The 14,598-nt window shown below is 42.2% G+C and overlaps 2 pseudogenes; both read right to left on the bottom strand.

Moving 5' to 3' along the window:
* Positions 1-279: 279 nt before the first annotated feature.
* Positions 280-1,205, bottom strand: LOC136176081 (olfactory receptor 4C45-like; annotated as a pseudogene).
* Positions 1,206-9,950: 8,745 nt separating this feature from the next.
* Positions 9,951-10,932, bottom strand: LOC136175462 (olfactory receptor 4C5-like; annotated as a pseudogene).
* Between the last annotated feature and the right edge of the window lie 3,666 nt (positions 10,933-14,598).

Here is a 14,598-nt window from a genome sequence, read left to right as displayed (position 1 = left end):
ATGACTATAATCTAAGCTGCATTTGGATTATATTAATTTCTTTCTTTCTGTTGTAAAAGAAATGAAAACACTTCATGGCCTCCTAAGACTAGCGTGGGCTCTTGGCACTCTCTCTACTATGGCTTCTGAATATCAACCCTGGCTTTCAATGCGTGAGCCCCCAGAGAAGACTGATCCAGACATGAGAATCTTCCCAGTTCAGTCAATTAAGAAGGGGAGAAAATCTCTGTAAAACATCACTAGATTTTTATTTTTTTGCCTAAATACGCCACACAAGGTTTATTCATCACCACTTTTCATTATTTGTCCCCAGAGCTTCTTCATGACATTTTTCACTTCTGCATTTCTCAGGGTGTAGATTAAAGGGTTCAGCATAGGAGTCACTATGGTGCAAAACACAGTCACAGCTTTGTCAATGGGGAAGGCGGTCGTGGGTCTGAGGTAGAGGAATGAACAGGGTACAAAGAATAAGACGACAACTGTGACATGAGAGGCACAGGTGGACAGGGCCTTGCGGCGCCCTTCAGAGCTGTGGGTCCTCAGGGAGCGCAGGATGACAGCCTAGGAAGCCACCAGCATTGAGAAAGTCAGCAAACACAGTGACCCACTGTTGGCAGAAATCAGGGGCCCCAGAGTTTGCGTGTCCATGCAGGCTAGCTCCAGGAGAGGTATTAAATCACACACGAAATGGTCAATGACATTGGGGCCACAGAATGGCAACTGAGCCAGGAACCAAATCTGGACCCCTCCGTGGAGAAAGCCTAAAGCCCCAGCCATTCCAACCAGGGAAGCACACACAGGTCGACTCATGGTGGTCATGTAGCGCAGGGGCTTACAGATGGCTACATAGCGGTCGTAGGCCATGACAATCAACAAGGCAATCTCGGCTCCAGCAAAGAAGTGCTCAGCAAAGACCTGAGTCATACAGCCACTGAAGGAATGGTGTCCTTTCCAGAGACCAAGTCAAAGACCAACTTGGGTGCTATGGAGGAAGAGTAGAAGCCGTCTATCATGGACAAATAGGACAGAAAATAGTACATGGGAGAACCGAGGGCTGGGCTGAAGATGGTGACTGAGATGAGCAGGTTCCCTGCCAGTGTGATCAAGTAGAGGATTAAAAACACAGCAGATAAGAGTGTCTGCAGCCCTGGGTTCCGGGCCAGGCCCAGGAGAATGAATTCTGTTACGTTGCTCATCCTCTCCATCAGTTCATCTTGAGTTGTTATTAGCACATGTTTGATCTGGAAAGATCACAATATTTCTGAGTGGTGATATTTTAAATTCGATAGAAAATATTTCATCGTCTCTGTAGCCCAGGTCCCTGGGACTGGTGGAGCTACTCCTTTCACTTACCTCTGATGTTTTACAGCTATAGCTGGAGAGAAGAATGGGAGGAGTTTGAGTCTGTCCTGATTCATATAATTTAAATATATCATGACAATACCTTACAAATACCACAATAAAATCAAGATTTTTTTTTAATGAGTGTTGACATGCAGTTAACTTCTAAATTTTCTTTTTAGCTCTGAATGTCTCACAGATAGCTTTCTTTTACTCTGGGGGACAAATTTCATTGACAATTCTTTGTAAAGTTATATTAATGCTTGTCTATTAGAATGAATATTCATAGGTATATGGACACAATATTTTAAAAGTTAACTTTGTATCTGACATGAAAAGTACCAATCAAACCTTACTCTATACCAGCTGTGTTCTGTGACCCGTTATACCTTTTTTTCAAAGTAATGCACATGCACACACAGAGGCAGAGCTGCAGATGGAGTTTTTGTCCCTTAAAATGCAAAGAAGCTATCTTTATAACAGCTCTTTGAGCAGCGTTCACTCAACAGCCCCGGATGTTGTGTCTGGCTCATTAAGATAGTTACGCTCACTCTTTCCACATCTTTGAATGCGAACATGTAAGTGGTGCAAAGTTCCCTGAAAAGTTCTCAATATTTCTGAAATGAACTTTCTGTGCAATTGTTCTTTCATCGCACATAGAATAATGCTCTGGGTTAGCTATATTACCCTACTCACATTTTGCTATGAAATGATATGTCAAGAAGTTTTCTTGAGTTTCCTATTGACCAGACAAAAATGTTAGGACCACCTGAAGTAATACAATTTCCCCTTTTGGAATAAGTTTTATCAATTAAGATGAACTTGAAATTTTCATTACTAATGTAAAAATATTGAATATATATAAGAATGCATTCTTTCTCTTGGGGAGTGAGCCTGTATATAAGTTTACAAGATAGACTACACATTGTTGAAACCAAGATCATAAGTTATTTTATTCATTATCTTTCTTTTTCTCTTCTTTCCCTAATCCTTGCCAAAAACATAACCACATATTTTTTCCTCAAAAATTTCTGGGCACAGAAGTCAGCATCATGATCTCTCAGGTTTCAATAAGGATGAGGTAAGACAGTTTAGAGTTTTCAGGAAAGCTTATGCCTGAGCTTTTTTTCTCTCTCCATGACTCCAACCATGGTGACTATGGCCAATCATTCTTCAAGATTTAGCTCACAAATCCCGATTTCAGTGTGGTGACACGGAAGTCATGAAAAGAGGGGAGAATTTTTAATAATTGCAGAGATCTTCAGGATCAATCTACTTAGTGAGACTTGAATATTAATCCCAAGCTTGTAAAAGTGGCTTTAGTGGTTCTCAGCATCATCTTGCCTGGGAACACTCCAGACAGTATTTCCTATTGACATTTTCACATCATTGTGTCCAAATTCATTTTTAGAGAGAATGGCTAAGTTTCAATTTACAGAATCTAACTACAAATATTATTTCAGTGAAATGAAATTGGCTAAGTTAACCTTCTTAAATTTTGGGGAAAAGAATTAGTTACCACTAACTTGGATCATTTGGTTGTGGATTCCTCAGTTTCTAGATTAAACCCAGACATTGCTTTCTTCCCACCAGGCATTTGCCCCACAGCTGCAGATAGGCTGTAAACTAAGGAGGAGGACAGTGGAATTCTTCTGTCTCTAGACAACTCTCCCGTTTTCTGGATTTACTCAGAAAACAAGCTGCTTTAGTTGGGAAACTTTGATAGCTTTTGGATTTAATTTTAACTCACTTTCTGGGCTTATTATGAGATAAATGCATCTTCAAAACATATTATTCAAATGTATACATCAAATTATTCAAATTTGATTCTTCAAAGAAAGAAAAAGCTTGTATATGAAATTGTAGAATGTGTGTGAAAGGGAAAGTATTAGTCGCTTAGCTGTGACCCCACGGACTGTAGCCCGCCAGGCTCCTCTATCCGTGGAGTTCTCCAGACAAGGATACTGGAGTGGGTTGCCATTTCCTCCTCCAGGGGGTCTTCCTGACCGGTGGATCGAGCTCCTTTATTCCTGATTTAAGCCCTTCTTCTAGCTCATACTGACCTTGGGAGCAGGGTCTCCCAAACAGACCTTCACCTTGTTGATGCACGGCTCTGGGGCTGTTATTTACTTCAAGGTTCTTGTTTGTAATTCTTTCTTCACTGACTCTAGAGAAATGTTTAAATAGACTTTCAAAACAGCTCAGGGTTTGACCTTGACCTCCCCAGTCCTCAGAGGATTAGTAATTGTCTCTGTTGGAATCTTTGCTAAAGCATCAGCCAAGGACTTTTTTTTTGCTCCTGTTTGACTCCCACAAACAACATTAGAGACCAGCTTTAGAAATGCTGTTGAGCTTTGGTTAAAAATATACTTCTGGCTATGGGCTTCCCTGGTCGCTCAGGTGGTGAAGAATCTGCCTGTAATGCAGGAGACGTTGCTGATCCCTGGGTTGGGAAGGTCCCCCCGGAGAAGGGAATGGCTATCCACTCCAGTGTTCTTGCCTGGAGAATCCCATGGACAGAGGAGACGTGTGGGCGACAGTCTAGGAGGTTACAGAGTCAGACATGACTGACTCACACACACTTCTGGCTGTAGTTTAGGATGAAACTTAGGTAAGGTAAGTGCAAAGCTTGGTATTAGGATTTTGTTGCTCATTTTGACGTTGGTGACCTTGCCAAAGGATATATGGGGTGATTTTAGGCATAGGTCAGAGTTCAGAGGATGGATTTCTCTCTGAAAACATGAGTGTTTGGTACGATAAGGTTGCTCTCAGAGTAGAAATGCCAGTCTGGGCCAGATTACCCTCGGACATCGTGACATGTTTATTAGTGACCGACCGAGGAGACTTAAATAGCAGGTTCCCAGCTCCCAATTAAAAGAAATCAGGGCAGTGGGGCAGACTGAGAGTGAGGGTGGCCGCTAACAGGAGCAGCATTGTTAACTGCTGAGAACAGGACTGAAAGCATTGCTTCTCTCTCTGTTCTGAACTCCAGGAATGCATCAGTTTGGTTTAAAGTTAAAGGCAGGTGAGAAAGAAAGATGATTCTGTACAGAGTTCCAGCCAGCTCTTCATCACTTCGAAGCTGAGGGAGAGAAGACTGTATGGAGCATCCTTTTGAGTAATTTAAAAGTCATGAACATTTAAACTATCTCTGGGATGAGTACCTAGGTGACAGCGTCTCATGGTGTGTTATAGAGCTTGTGGCTCTGCCACACACAGAGAGAAGAACCACAGGAATGTATAGTGATTTTACTGCACTCTATGCTTTCTTGGAGGAGCCTTGGAAAAAAGTCACGCTCAGCCAAGCACATGTGTATAAAGACACCCAGAGGGAAAGAATACAAACACTACAGAAAGGATGTTGTTTTATTTTTAATTTTTTAATTTCTATTTTTTTCACATTTATTTTTATTAGTTGGAGGCTAATTACTTTACAATAATGTAGTGGTTTTTGCCACACATTGACATGAATCAGCCATGGATTTGCATGTCTCACCTACCTTTAACTTTAAACCAAACTGATGCATTCCTGGAGTTCAGAACAGAGAGAGAAGCAATGCTTTCAGTTCTCTTCTCAACAGTTAACGATGCTGCTTCTGTCAGCGGCCACCCTCACTCAGTCTGTCCCACTCCCCTGATTTTTTTTTTAATTGTCATAAAACACATATAAGATGAAATTTACCATTTTAAATACACACTTGAGTGGGATTAAATACCTCCACGTTGTTGTGCAAACACCTCACCAATCATCTTCATAATGTTTCACCTTCTCAGACTGAAACTCCATGTTCATTAAATGGTTATTTATCATTCCTCCCTCCCCTCACGTCCTAGGCATCACTATATAACTTTTTTTCATGAGGGTCTGCTACTGCTGCTAAGTCACTTCAGTCGTGTCCGACTCTGTGGGAGCCCATAGATGGCAGCCCACCAGGCTCCCCCATCCCTGGGATTCTCCAGGCAAGAACACTGGAGTGGGTTGCCATCTCCTTCTCCAATGCATGAAAGTGAAAAGTGAAAGTGAAGTCGCTCAGTCTCGAATGACTTTTAGCGACCCCATGGACTGCAGCCTACCAGGCTCCTCCATCCATGGGATTTTCCAGGCAAGAGTACTGGAGTGGGGTGCCATTGCCTTCTCCCATGAGGGTCTAGGTGTCAATATATCATAATCTGGGAGAATAGAGGTTTGCTTCTATGATGGGGAATCTTGAGGACATAAGGATTATGTTTATGTGCAGAAGTGACTGAGAAAATCACACTCAGCCAAACTTCTTTGTAGAATACCCCTGTACGAAAATGAAGAAAAACCCTGTAAGTAGGAGAGCTTTGCTTCTGTTTCCTCTTTTTCAGACTCTGATGAGGAGTTGATTGCAACCTTACCACCAATCATCTGGAGTGATGTAATTCACCGGGCACTTTGAGTTCAGGATGTTTCTCTACCTAAGGAGTGGATCAGGAGTAGGAATGGTTATGCTCCCTACCCACAGAACAGTGCCCTATTGAGAGGCTGTCTTTGAGGAAAATGTCAGAGTCCTTGGGAATTTAGAGAAACGCTTATTCACATAAGTAGAACATGGATTCCATCAGCTTGACTGGTTGGTTGGGGCTTTGTCCTGAGAGGAGGATGCCAGCAGACACAGGATGACTGACCCATAGTGGGACCTTCCTAGCAATGACCCATAGTAATTACAATTCTGACTGATCATTGATTTCGAGAAGACAAGAAGGAAACTGCTTTTGTAATCATCCCTATTTTTTTTTCTTCTGGGACACAATCTCTTAGATTTATCAAGACCCAGAGACACTCTGAGAGATAGTGAGGGACAGGGAGGCCAGGCGTACTTCAAGGCAGTCCAGGGGGTCTCAAAGAGGGGGCGTGACTTCATGACTGAACAACAACGACACGTGAGTGTGATCTGATAGCTGATAGAACAGTGAAATCATGCAAAAAGATTGCGAATTCAGTAGGAAGAGCTGGTCTCCTAATTTATAGAAGGAAGGATGTATTGGAAAGGGAAATAAGCTAACAATGAGAATTTGGAGGGAGAGGGAAGAGTAGGGATGAGGTTAGGAATAACTGAGGAGGGACTTAAGTGATCACATAGATTGGAGCCAAAGGTACTGTTTCCTTGTTTTGACCCCAGATTGCGTGTGAATGGGGGTTCAGTTAGAGCATAAAGATTAATGACCAAAGGTCAAAATTTTGATAGTTAGCAAACTAAGATTTCTAAGAGGAGAGAAGGCAGTTGCATGCAGAACATACATAGCTACATTGAAATGAAATAGGAACCCTTGCATATCTATTAATAGCTTGCAATAGAGGGCAAAAAGGTGATATGGATACAATTATTGATGAGGAGGCTTGAGATTAACAGAAAGACTCTGTTTTGGTCCCGGTTTTTCCTGAGAAGCAGAGAGCATAGTATCCTCCTGAGATACATGGAAATTTTGTGGGGATAAAGTTTATAGGAGATCAGTGAAAATTTAGAACCTATGCTAAAAAGAATGTGTGGGAAGAAGGAACTGTTTGGAAAAGCCAGAACATTTGCTCAAGAAGTTTTGAAGACGTAATTTCAAGAAGTTGAAATTTTTGTTGTCACTCCTAGTTAATAATGGGCTCCCCAGGTGGCTGGGTGGTAGAGAATCTGCCTGCCAACGCAGGAGCTGCAGGAGACTCAGGTTAGATCCCTGGGTAGGGAAGATCCCCTGGAAGAAGAAATGGCCATCCACTTGAGTATTTTTGCCCAGAAAATCCCACTGACAGAGGAGCCTGGAGGGCTACCGTCAGCCCATGGGGTCACATATAGTCAGACATGACTGACCGACTGAGCAGCAATACCTAGTTAATAATTTTCTTCAAGATTGCCTTATATCTCAGGTGGAGGGAAAGACATGATTGTGTATGAACTTGTGGTTTAGATACTTCAGTTACTGTAGTGCATTTAGTTCAGTTCAGTTCAGTCGCTCAGTCGTGTCCAACTCTTTGCGATCCCATGAACCGCAGCACGCCAGACCTCCCTGTCCATCACCAATTCCCGGAGTTTACTCAAACCCATGTCCATCGAGTCGGTGATGCCATCCAACCATCTCATCCTCTGTCGTCCCCTTCTCCTCCTGCCCCCAATCCCTCCCAGCATCAGGGTCTTTTCCAATGAGTCAAATCTTCTCATGAGATGGCCAAAGTATTGGAGTTTCAGCTTCAACATCAGTCCTTCCAAAGAACACCCAGGACTGATCTCCTTTAGGATGGACTGGTTGGATCTCCTTGTAGTCCAAAGGACTCTCAAGAGTCTTCTCCAAGACCACAGTTCAAAAGCATCAATTCTTCGGTGCTCAGCTTTCTTTATAGTCCAACTCTCACATCCATACATGACCACTGAAGCAAAAATGCTCTATTTGGACTTGTTTTTGTAAAGATTGTCATTTATTCATTCTGTGTTTTGAGAACGAAGATAACTGCAAAAGTGATGGAAACCTTTTCTCTCCTTGATATTTATAAGTCTTTTAAAAGATGAAATGAGTCAAGGTAACTAGTCAGGAAGGATCGTTTTGCTGTGGCAACAAATGAATCCTGAATTCTCAGTGGCTTATCACTTCAACTCTCATGTTGTGTTCAGGTCAAATTCACTGAGAGATAGTTGCTCCTCTAGGACAGTCCTCTTCCAGATAGCTACGGGTCGACACAGCTTGCTTCACTGGGTGGCCCTGCCATCTCAGTGTGTGTCTTCCAGGCTTGCTGTAGCAGGGAAAAAGAAATGGAAATAGTCCTGGTGAGGAACATACTGACTTCTCAATGTTTAAGCCTAACTGTGACACATATTACTTCCTGTTTAAAAACAAAGGGGGTGGAAAATATGGTAGTAACATATGGATTCTTAGTGATCAGCAAATGGATTGGTAACACTTGAAAAGAAAACAATCTCCCATTTCAGGGGTTTCCCAGATGGTGCCGTGGTAAAGAGTCCACCTGCCAACGCAGGAGACAGAGAAATGTGGGTTCAATCACTAGGTCAGGAATATCCCCTGGGGAAGGGAATGGCAACCTACTCCAGTATTCTAGACTGGAAAATCTCGTGGACAGAGGAGTCTGACGGACTGCAGTCCATGGAGTCACAGAGTCAGACATGACTGAGTGTCTCCCATTTAGAATAAATTACTTACTAAACCATTGAAGATTAATGTATATGCAATGAACACCTTAGTTATGCCTGTGGAGTCATTTGGGTTAATTCAAGTCCTTCTGAAGGGAGACGTAACTTTGATGGATTTGCAAAACTTGAGTCCTGGCCCCAATTTGGATATCTTTCTTTTATGGGGTTATTTCCTTTAAACTTACACTGTGTCTATATCTCAAATTATTTTCCATCTCATTGGTTTATAATTGGTCTAAAATTTTCCATTCAAATTTGAATGTGCATGCTTTCTGACTTGATTACTTACCTATCACCACTTAATTTTTGTTTGTATAGGATACTTTTCTATCCATTAGCTAAAGCACAAATCAGTTCACCCAAAATTATTTGGATATCTTTTACAAAAACAGTGCTCCACAAAACTCTGGCTGGGAAATTGTGTGCAAGATAGCTGTACAGCTGTGCCTGGAAGAATTTTATATCCCTTCTTGGCTTTAGACATAGATAATAATTCATTTTGATAAGAGCCCAGATTACACTGTAAAGGGTGCCCCTGGAATTGTGCAGCACTTGGTACTAATTTTGGAATGAGTCCTGTCTTTATGTCACTCTCATTTCTCAAAACTCATTCATTTCTCATTGGTCATCATCTCTCACAATAACAACTCTACCTTGACTACAGTACTAAAACTATTCATTTGAAAAAAAATATGTGGTTGTTAGGACTTATTGTTTATTTAAATATTGTGGTTGTTAAAACTTATTTTAATTATTTGGCCTATTGGTTATGTACTGTACATCTGAAGCTTTACAGAGAATCATTCTACTGAAAACAGTAACTCAAAGTTTTTCCAGCCTCTGTGATTCTTTAAGGTGATTAACAATGCCCCTTTGAGGGCTTCCCTGGTGGTCCAGTGAAGAATCCACCTGTCATTGCAGGGGATACGGTTCAGTCTCTGATCTGGGAAGATCCCACATGCTGAGAAGCAACTAAACTTGTGAGCCACAACTGCAGAAGCCCACCACCATGACTGCTGAAGCCCTGACACCTAGAGCCCATGCTCTGAAATTAGAGAAGCAGCTGTGGTGAGAAGCCCGAGCACCTCAGCTAGAGAGACGCCCTTGCTCACTGCTACCAGAGAAAGCCCGCGTGCTGCAAAGACGACTCAGTATAGCAAAAAAAAAAAAAACAAACAAACAAACAAAAAAAAACCCTGAAAAAATAAAATTAAAAAGTAATTTTTAAAAAACAACATCCCTTGATTAGTGGTAATTTATAGAAGCAAAGAAGTTTCTAATTGAAGAGCTTTAGTCATCATTTAATCAAATCTTGATATTTTATGAAAGATGAACCATTAAAGATTCAGAAAGCAAGGGGGTGAATAATATACTTAAAGTCACATATTTTAACTTCAAAATCATTTTCCTTTCTATTAGTCACTCTTGTCCTTAAGATATGAATAGATTTTATCTTCTCTACTCACAAAAATTATTACCCAAGGTTACTCTTTGGCTCCAGAGCATCTTCATGGCATTTTCACCTCTGAGTTTCTGAGGGTGTAGATTAAAGGTTTAACATGGGTGTTACCATGGTATAAAGCACAGCCGGCGCTTTATCAATAGGGAAGGTGATCGTGGGCCGAAGGTACATAAACATACAGGCTACAAAGAACAGGACCCCTACGGCAACATGGGAAGCGCAAGTGGAGGGAGCTTTCTGCTGTTCTGCAGTGCTGCGTGCTCTTAGGAGCAAAGGATGAGAACATAGGAGGTGATAAGAAAAGAAAAGATGAGCATCCACATCAGCACCCTGTTGGCAGCAGCAAAAAGACCAAAGGCGTGAGTGGCCGTGCAGGAGAGTTCAGCAGAGGGAAAAGGTCGCAGATGAAATGGTCAGTGACGCTGGGGCCACAGAAGGACAACCAGACTCTGAAAATAATCTGAAGCAGAGCGTGAAGAAATCCTCCGGCCCAGGCCGTGGCCACCAGGAGGCCACGCACTTGCCTGTTCACTGTGATGGTGTACTGCACGGGCTTGCAGATGGCCACGTGGCGGTCACAGGCCCTCACCACGAGCAAGAGGATCTCAACTCCTCCAAAGAAGTGCTCTGCAAAGAGCCGAGTCATACACCCGCTGAAGGAGATGGCTTTCTTTTGAGCAAGTAAGTCAAGTATCATTTTGGGGGCCATGGTAGAAGAGCAGCAGCAGTCTACGAAGGACAAGAAAGACAGGAAAAAATACATGGGGGAACCTGAGGCTCTGCTAGTGGCGACTGTCACAGTGAGAAAGCAGAGGAGGGTAAACAGAGCAAACAGGGGCTTCTGTACCTCTGGGCTCCGTGTCAGGCCAAGCAGGAGGAATTCTGTCACATTGTTCATTTGCCCCCGGAATCCAGTCTGGCGTTCAGATAACTGATTTCCCTGAGAATAGCACAGGGATCGCAATTGTGAGGATCAATTTAGACCAATCGCAGTAAGTTTTCTCAGAATTATTTTCTGTAAGAAAAACATTAGGCAGATAAACCCAAGACTAAAGTTGGGCCATATTATTATTGGCCACAAAATGAACACGTAACTGTCTTCTCTCTCTCTCACACACCCCCACACACTCACACACACATGCACATACACATTCGTGTACAAAAATGCAGTTTTATCACTGTTGACATTCCAGTCATCTTCCTACAAGTGTACATTGATGGGTATTCCCCCAAGAATGCTCATGTATTTTCTCCTGTAGGAAAAGAGGAATAAGAAGAGGACCCTTACGAAGGAGCAGAGGCTTGAGTTCCTGAGAATTTTCCCCCTGTGTCCCTTCTCTAGTCACTTGTGCTGATGGGGTGCTGCAGAATTTATTATTCTTACTTTTAACTTGTTTCAGGGTGAATATACAACATCAGGTAAACTCAACTCAAAATTAGGGATGATGTAATTACACCTCAGAAAAAACTGAACGGAATGAATGCTTAAGGCCCCAGTAAGGTATAGCTTCTTTACTTAAGGTATACTTCTTAACAAAGTATCACTGAGGGCGTCCCTGGTGGCTCAGGTGGTAAAGAATTCACCTGCAATGCAGGAGACCCTGGCTCAATCCCTTGCTAGGGAAGATCCCCTGGAGAAAGAAATGGCAACACACTCCAGTATTCCTGCCTGGAGAATCCCATGGATAGAGGAACCTGGGTGGGCTACAGTCCATGGGGGTCACAAAGAGTCGGACATGACTGAGCAACTTCACTTTTTGCACTTTCACTTTTGAGGTATAACTGGCAGTTATATTTGTGAATTTATATTACATTCAAATAAAACTTTCTAAGAATACCACCACACAAGAAGAAAAAAAATATTTTGAAGAGGATAAAATAGCATGATGTAATGCAATATCTTCAAAATCACTGCAGATGGTGATTGCAGCCATGAAATTAAAAGACGCTTACTCCTTGGAAGGAAAGTTATGACCAACCTACATAGCATATAAAAAAGCAGAGACATTACTTTTCCAACAAAGATCCATTTAGTTAAGGCTATGGTTTTTCCAGTGGTCATGTGTGGATGTGAGAGTTGGACTGTGAAGAAAACTGAGTGCCAAAGAATTGATGCTTTTGAACTCTGGTGTTGGAGAAGACTTTTGAGAGTCCCTTGGACTGCAAGGAGGTCCAACCAGTCCATCCTAAAGGAGATCAGTCCTGGGTGTTCATTGGAAGGACTGATGCTGAAGCTGAAACTCCAGTACTTTGGCCACCTGATGCGAAGAGTTGATTCATTTGAAAAGACCCTGATGCTGGAAGGGATTGGGGGCAGGAGGAGAAGGGGATGACAGAGGATGAGATGGCTGGATGGCATCACCGACTCGATCGGCATGGGTTTGGGTAAACTCCGGGAATTGGTGATGGACAGGGAGGCCTGGCGTGCTGCGATTCATGGGGTCGCAAAGAGTCGGACACGACTGAGCGACTGAACTGAACTGAACTGAATTGAACTTTACCTGAAACTGCTTTTTATTACTGAAGGACGTACATTATTGAAATCTAAAATACCCTGAATTATGTCAGATGATCATTCTAGTATGTCGGGAAATGAACAGAAAAGTTAGTTTATCAAGTAGGAAATCAAATTTAAGAATGTGTGGAGGCATGAGTCAAGTGCTCGGGCCTGTTGGGCTGGGAAGATCCAGGGGAATCGGGTGGAGAGGGAGGTGGGATGGGAGACCGGGATGGGGAATTCGTGTAACTCTATGGCTGATTCACATCAATGTATGACAAAACCCACTGAAAAAAAAATAAATTAAAAAAAAAAAAAAAAAAAAAGAATGTGTGAATGCGGCAATCATTGCATGTCTGAACAATGGCTGCTTTGCCTTCAAGCCCTATATTAGATCCTCCTGAAGAATATGTAAGCCTCATGGCTGAAGGAGTCCCTCGCTATGATCAGTTATTGGAGGATGCCTAAAATCAGTATTATTTACAAATGGTGGCTCAAGAGTGAAAAGTCATCTCTCAATCTGGAAAGCAGCAGCATAGAAACCAATTCACTGAAGAGGAAAATGTAAATCTACTCAATGAATATAATTAAGAGTGGTACTCCTTGTGTTTCAGGAAGGGGGACCCCTTCCAGGTCCCGAAATTGGACTCTTGTCTAACACTCGGAAATGAATTGTCCAAGGAGACACATGTGCTGATAAAGCAAGAGATTGTATTGGGAAAGGGCACTCGGGTGGACAGCAGGAGGGTGAGGGAACCCAGGAGAACTGCTCTGCGCGTGGCTCGCAGTCTTGGGTTTTATGGTGATGGGATTAGTTTCCGGGCGGTCTTTGGCCAATCATTCTAACTCAGAGTCTTTCCTGGTGGTGCAGGCATCGCTCAGCCAAGATGGATGCTAGCGAGAGGGATTCTGGGAAGTGGACCGACACGTGGTGTCTCCTTTCGAGCTTTCCTGAACTCTTCCGGTTGGTGGTGGCTTATTTGTTCCGTATCCCTTGTCAGGATCTCCTGTCATAAAACAACTCACGCAGATGGTCACTACGGTGCCTGGCCAGGGTGGGCGGTTTCAGTCAGTGTGCTTCCCCTGACACTTGTGGAATGAGAAGTGGATTAATGGTAGTGACATCAGATGGACTGTACTGATTCTTACTAAGTATCCAATGGATTCGTAATAGAGTCTGCAAAATGGGCCTTAGATAACTGGAAGATAGGGGGAACCCTGCATTATATCAAATGGGGGGATCTGAGAGAAAATTAATTCAAATAATAGAAACATAATTGTTGCTAAAAAGGGAGCCAATAAATAAATCATAATGTACCTGTTTTTTAGGTTAATACAGGTATAACTGGTAGGATTAATTTGATTTCAATGAAATCTGTGACAATACTGATATTGATGGTCAAACATGTTAGGAAATTGAATTTAAAATCTCTCCATGAGATTCATCCGATGAAAACTCATTTGTTAGAGGAGGAACTAGAGTTAGTTAACAATCAATGAATTGTTATATAATCAATATATTGATACCTTTAATAAAGTTTAAATTATAGTGGTGGCAGGAGATAAAACAGTTATGAAACTCGTGCATCCTTATGAACAAGGGTGTGGCGAAATATTTGGTTAACTGAAATGCTTCTTTTAAAAACACCTGCACCTCATTTGATGATACCATGTATTAGCAGTTTGGCAGGCATCCATCTGTTTTTTTCTGTTCTATAAATGATATATGCAGGAGATGAATAATTATGAGTGATTTTAATTTAATGGCTTGACCAGGAGTCAGAGGATAGAATCTGTGGATTTCTGGGGCATGGTTTTCTGAAAAGTCTCAGAAATTTAATATAGCATTGGATATATTGAATACTATATTTAATATAGTATTGGAGGTCTTATCCAATATAATGTGCTAAGTTGCTTCAGTCGTGTCCTACTCCTTGCAACCCTATGGACTGTGGGTCACCAGGCTCCTCTTTCCATGGGATTCTCCAGGCAGGAATACTGAAGTGACTTGCCATGCCCTCCTCCAGGAGATCTTCTTGACCCAGGGATCAAACCTGCGTCTCTTAGATCTCCTGCATTGGAAGATGGGTTCTTTACCACTAGCACCATCTGGGAAGCCCATCCAATATAATACAACAGGAAAATAA

Source organism: Muntiacus reevesi, chromosome 9, assembly GCF_963930625.1.
Source record: "Muntiacus reevesi chromosome 9, mMunRee1.1, whole genome shotgun sequence".
NCBI lineage: Eukaryota > Metazoa > Chordata > Mammalia > Artiodactyla > Cervidae > Muntiacus > Muntiacus reevesi.
This window is presented reverse-complemented; position numbering and strand designations above follow the sequence as displayed.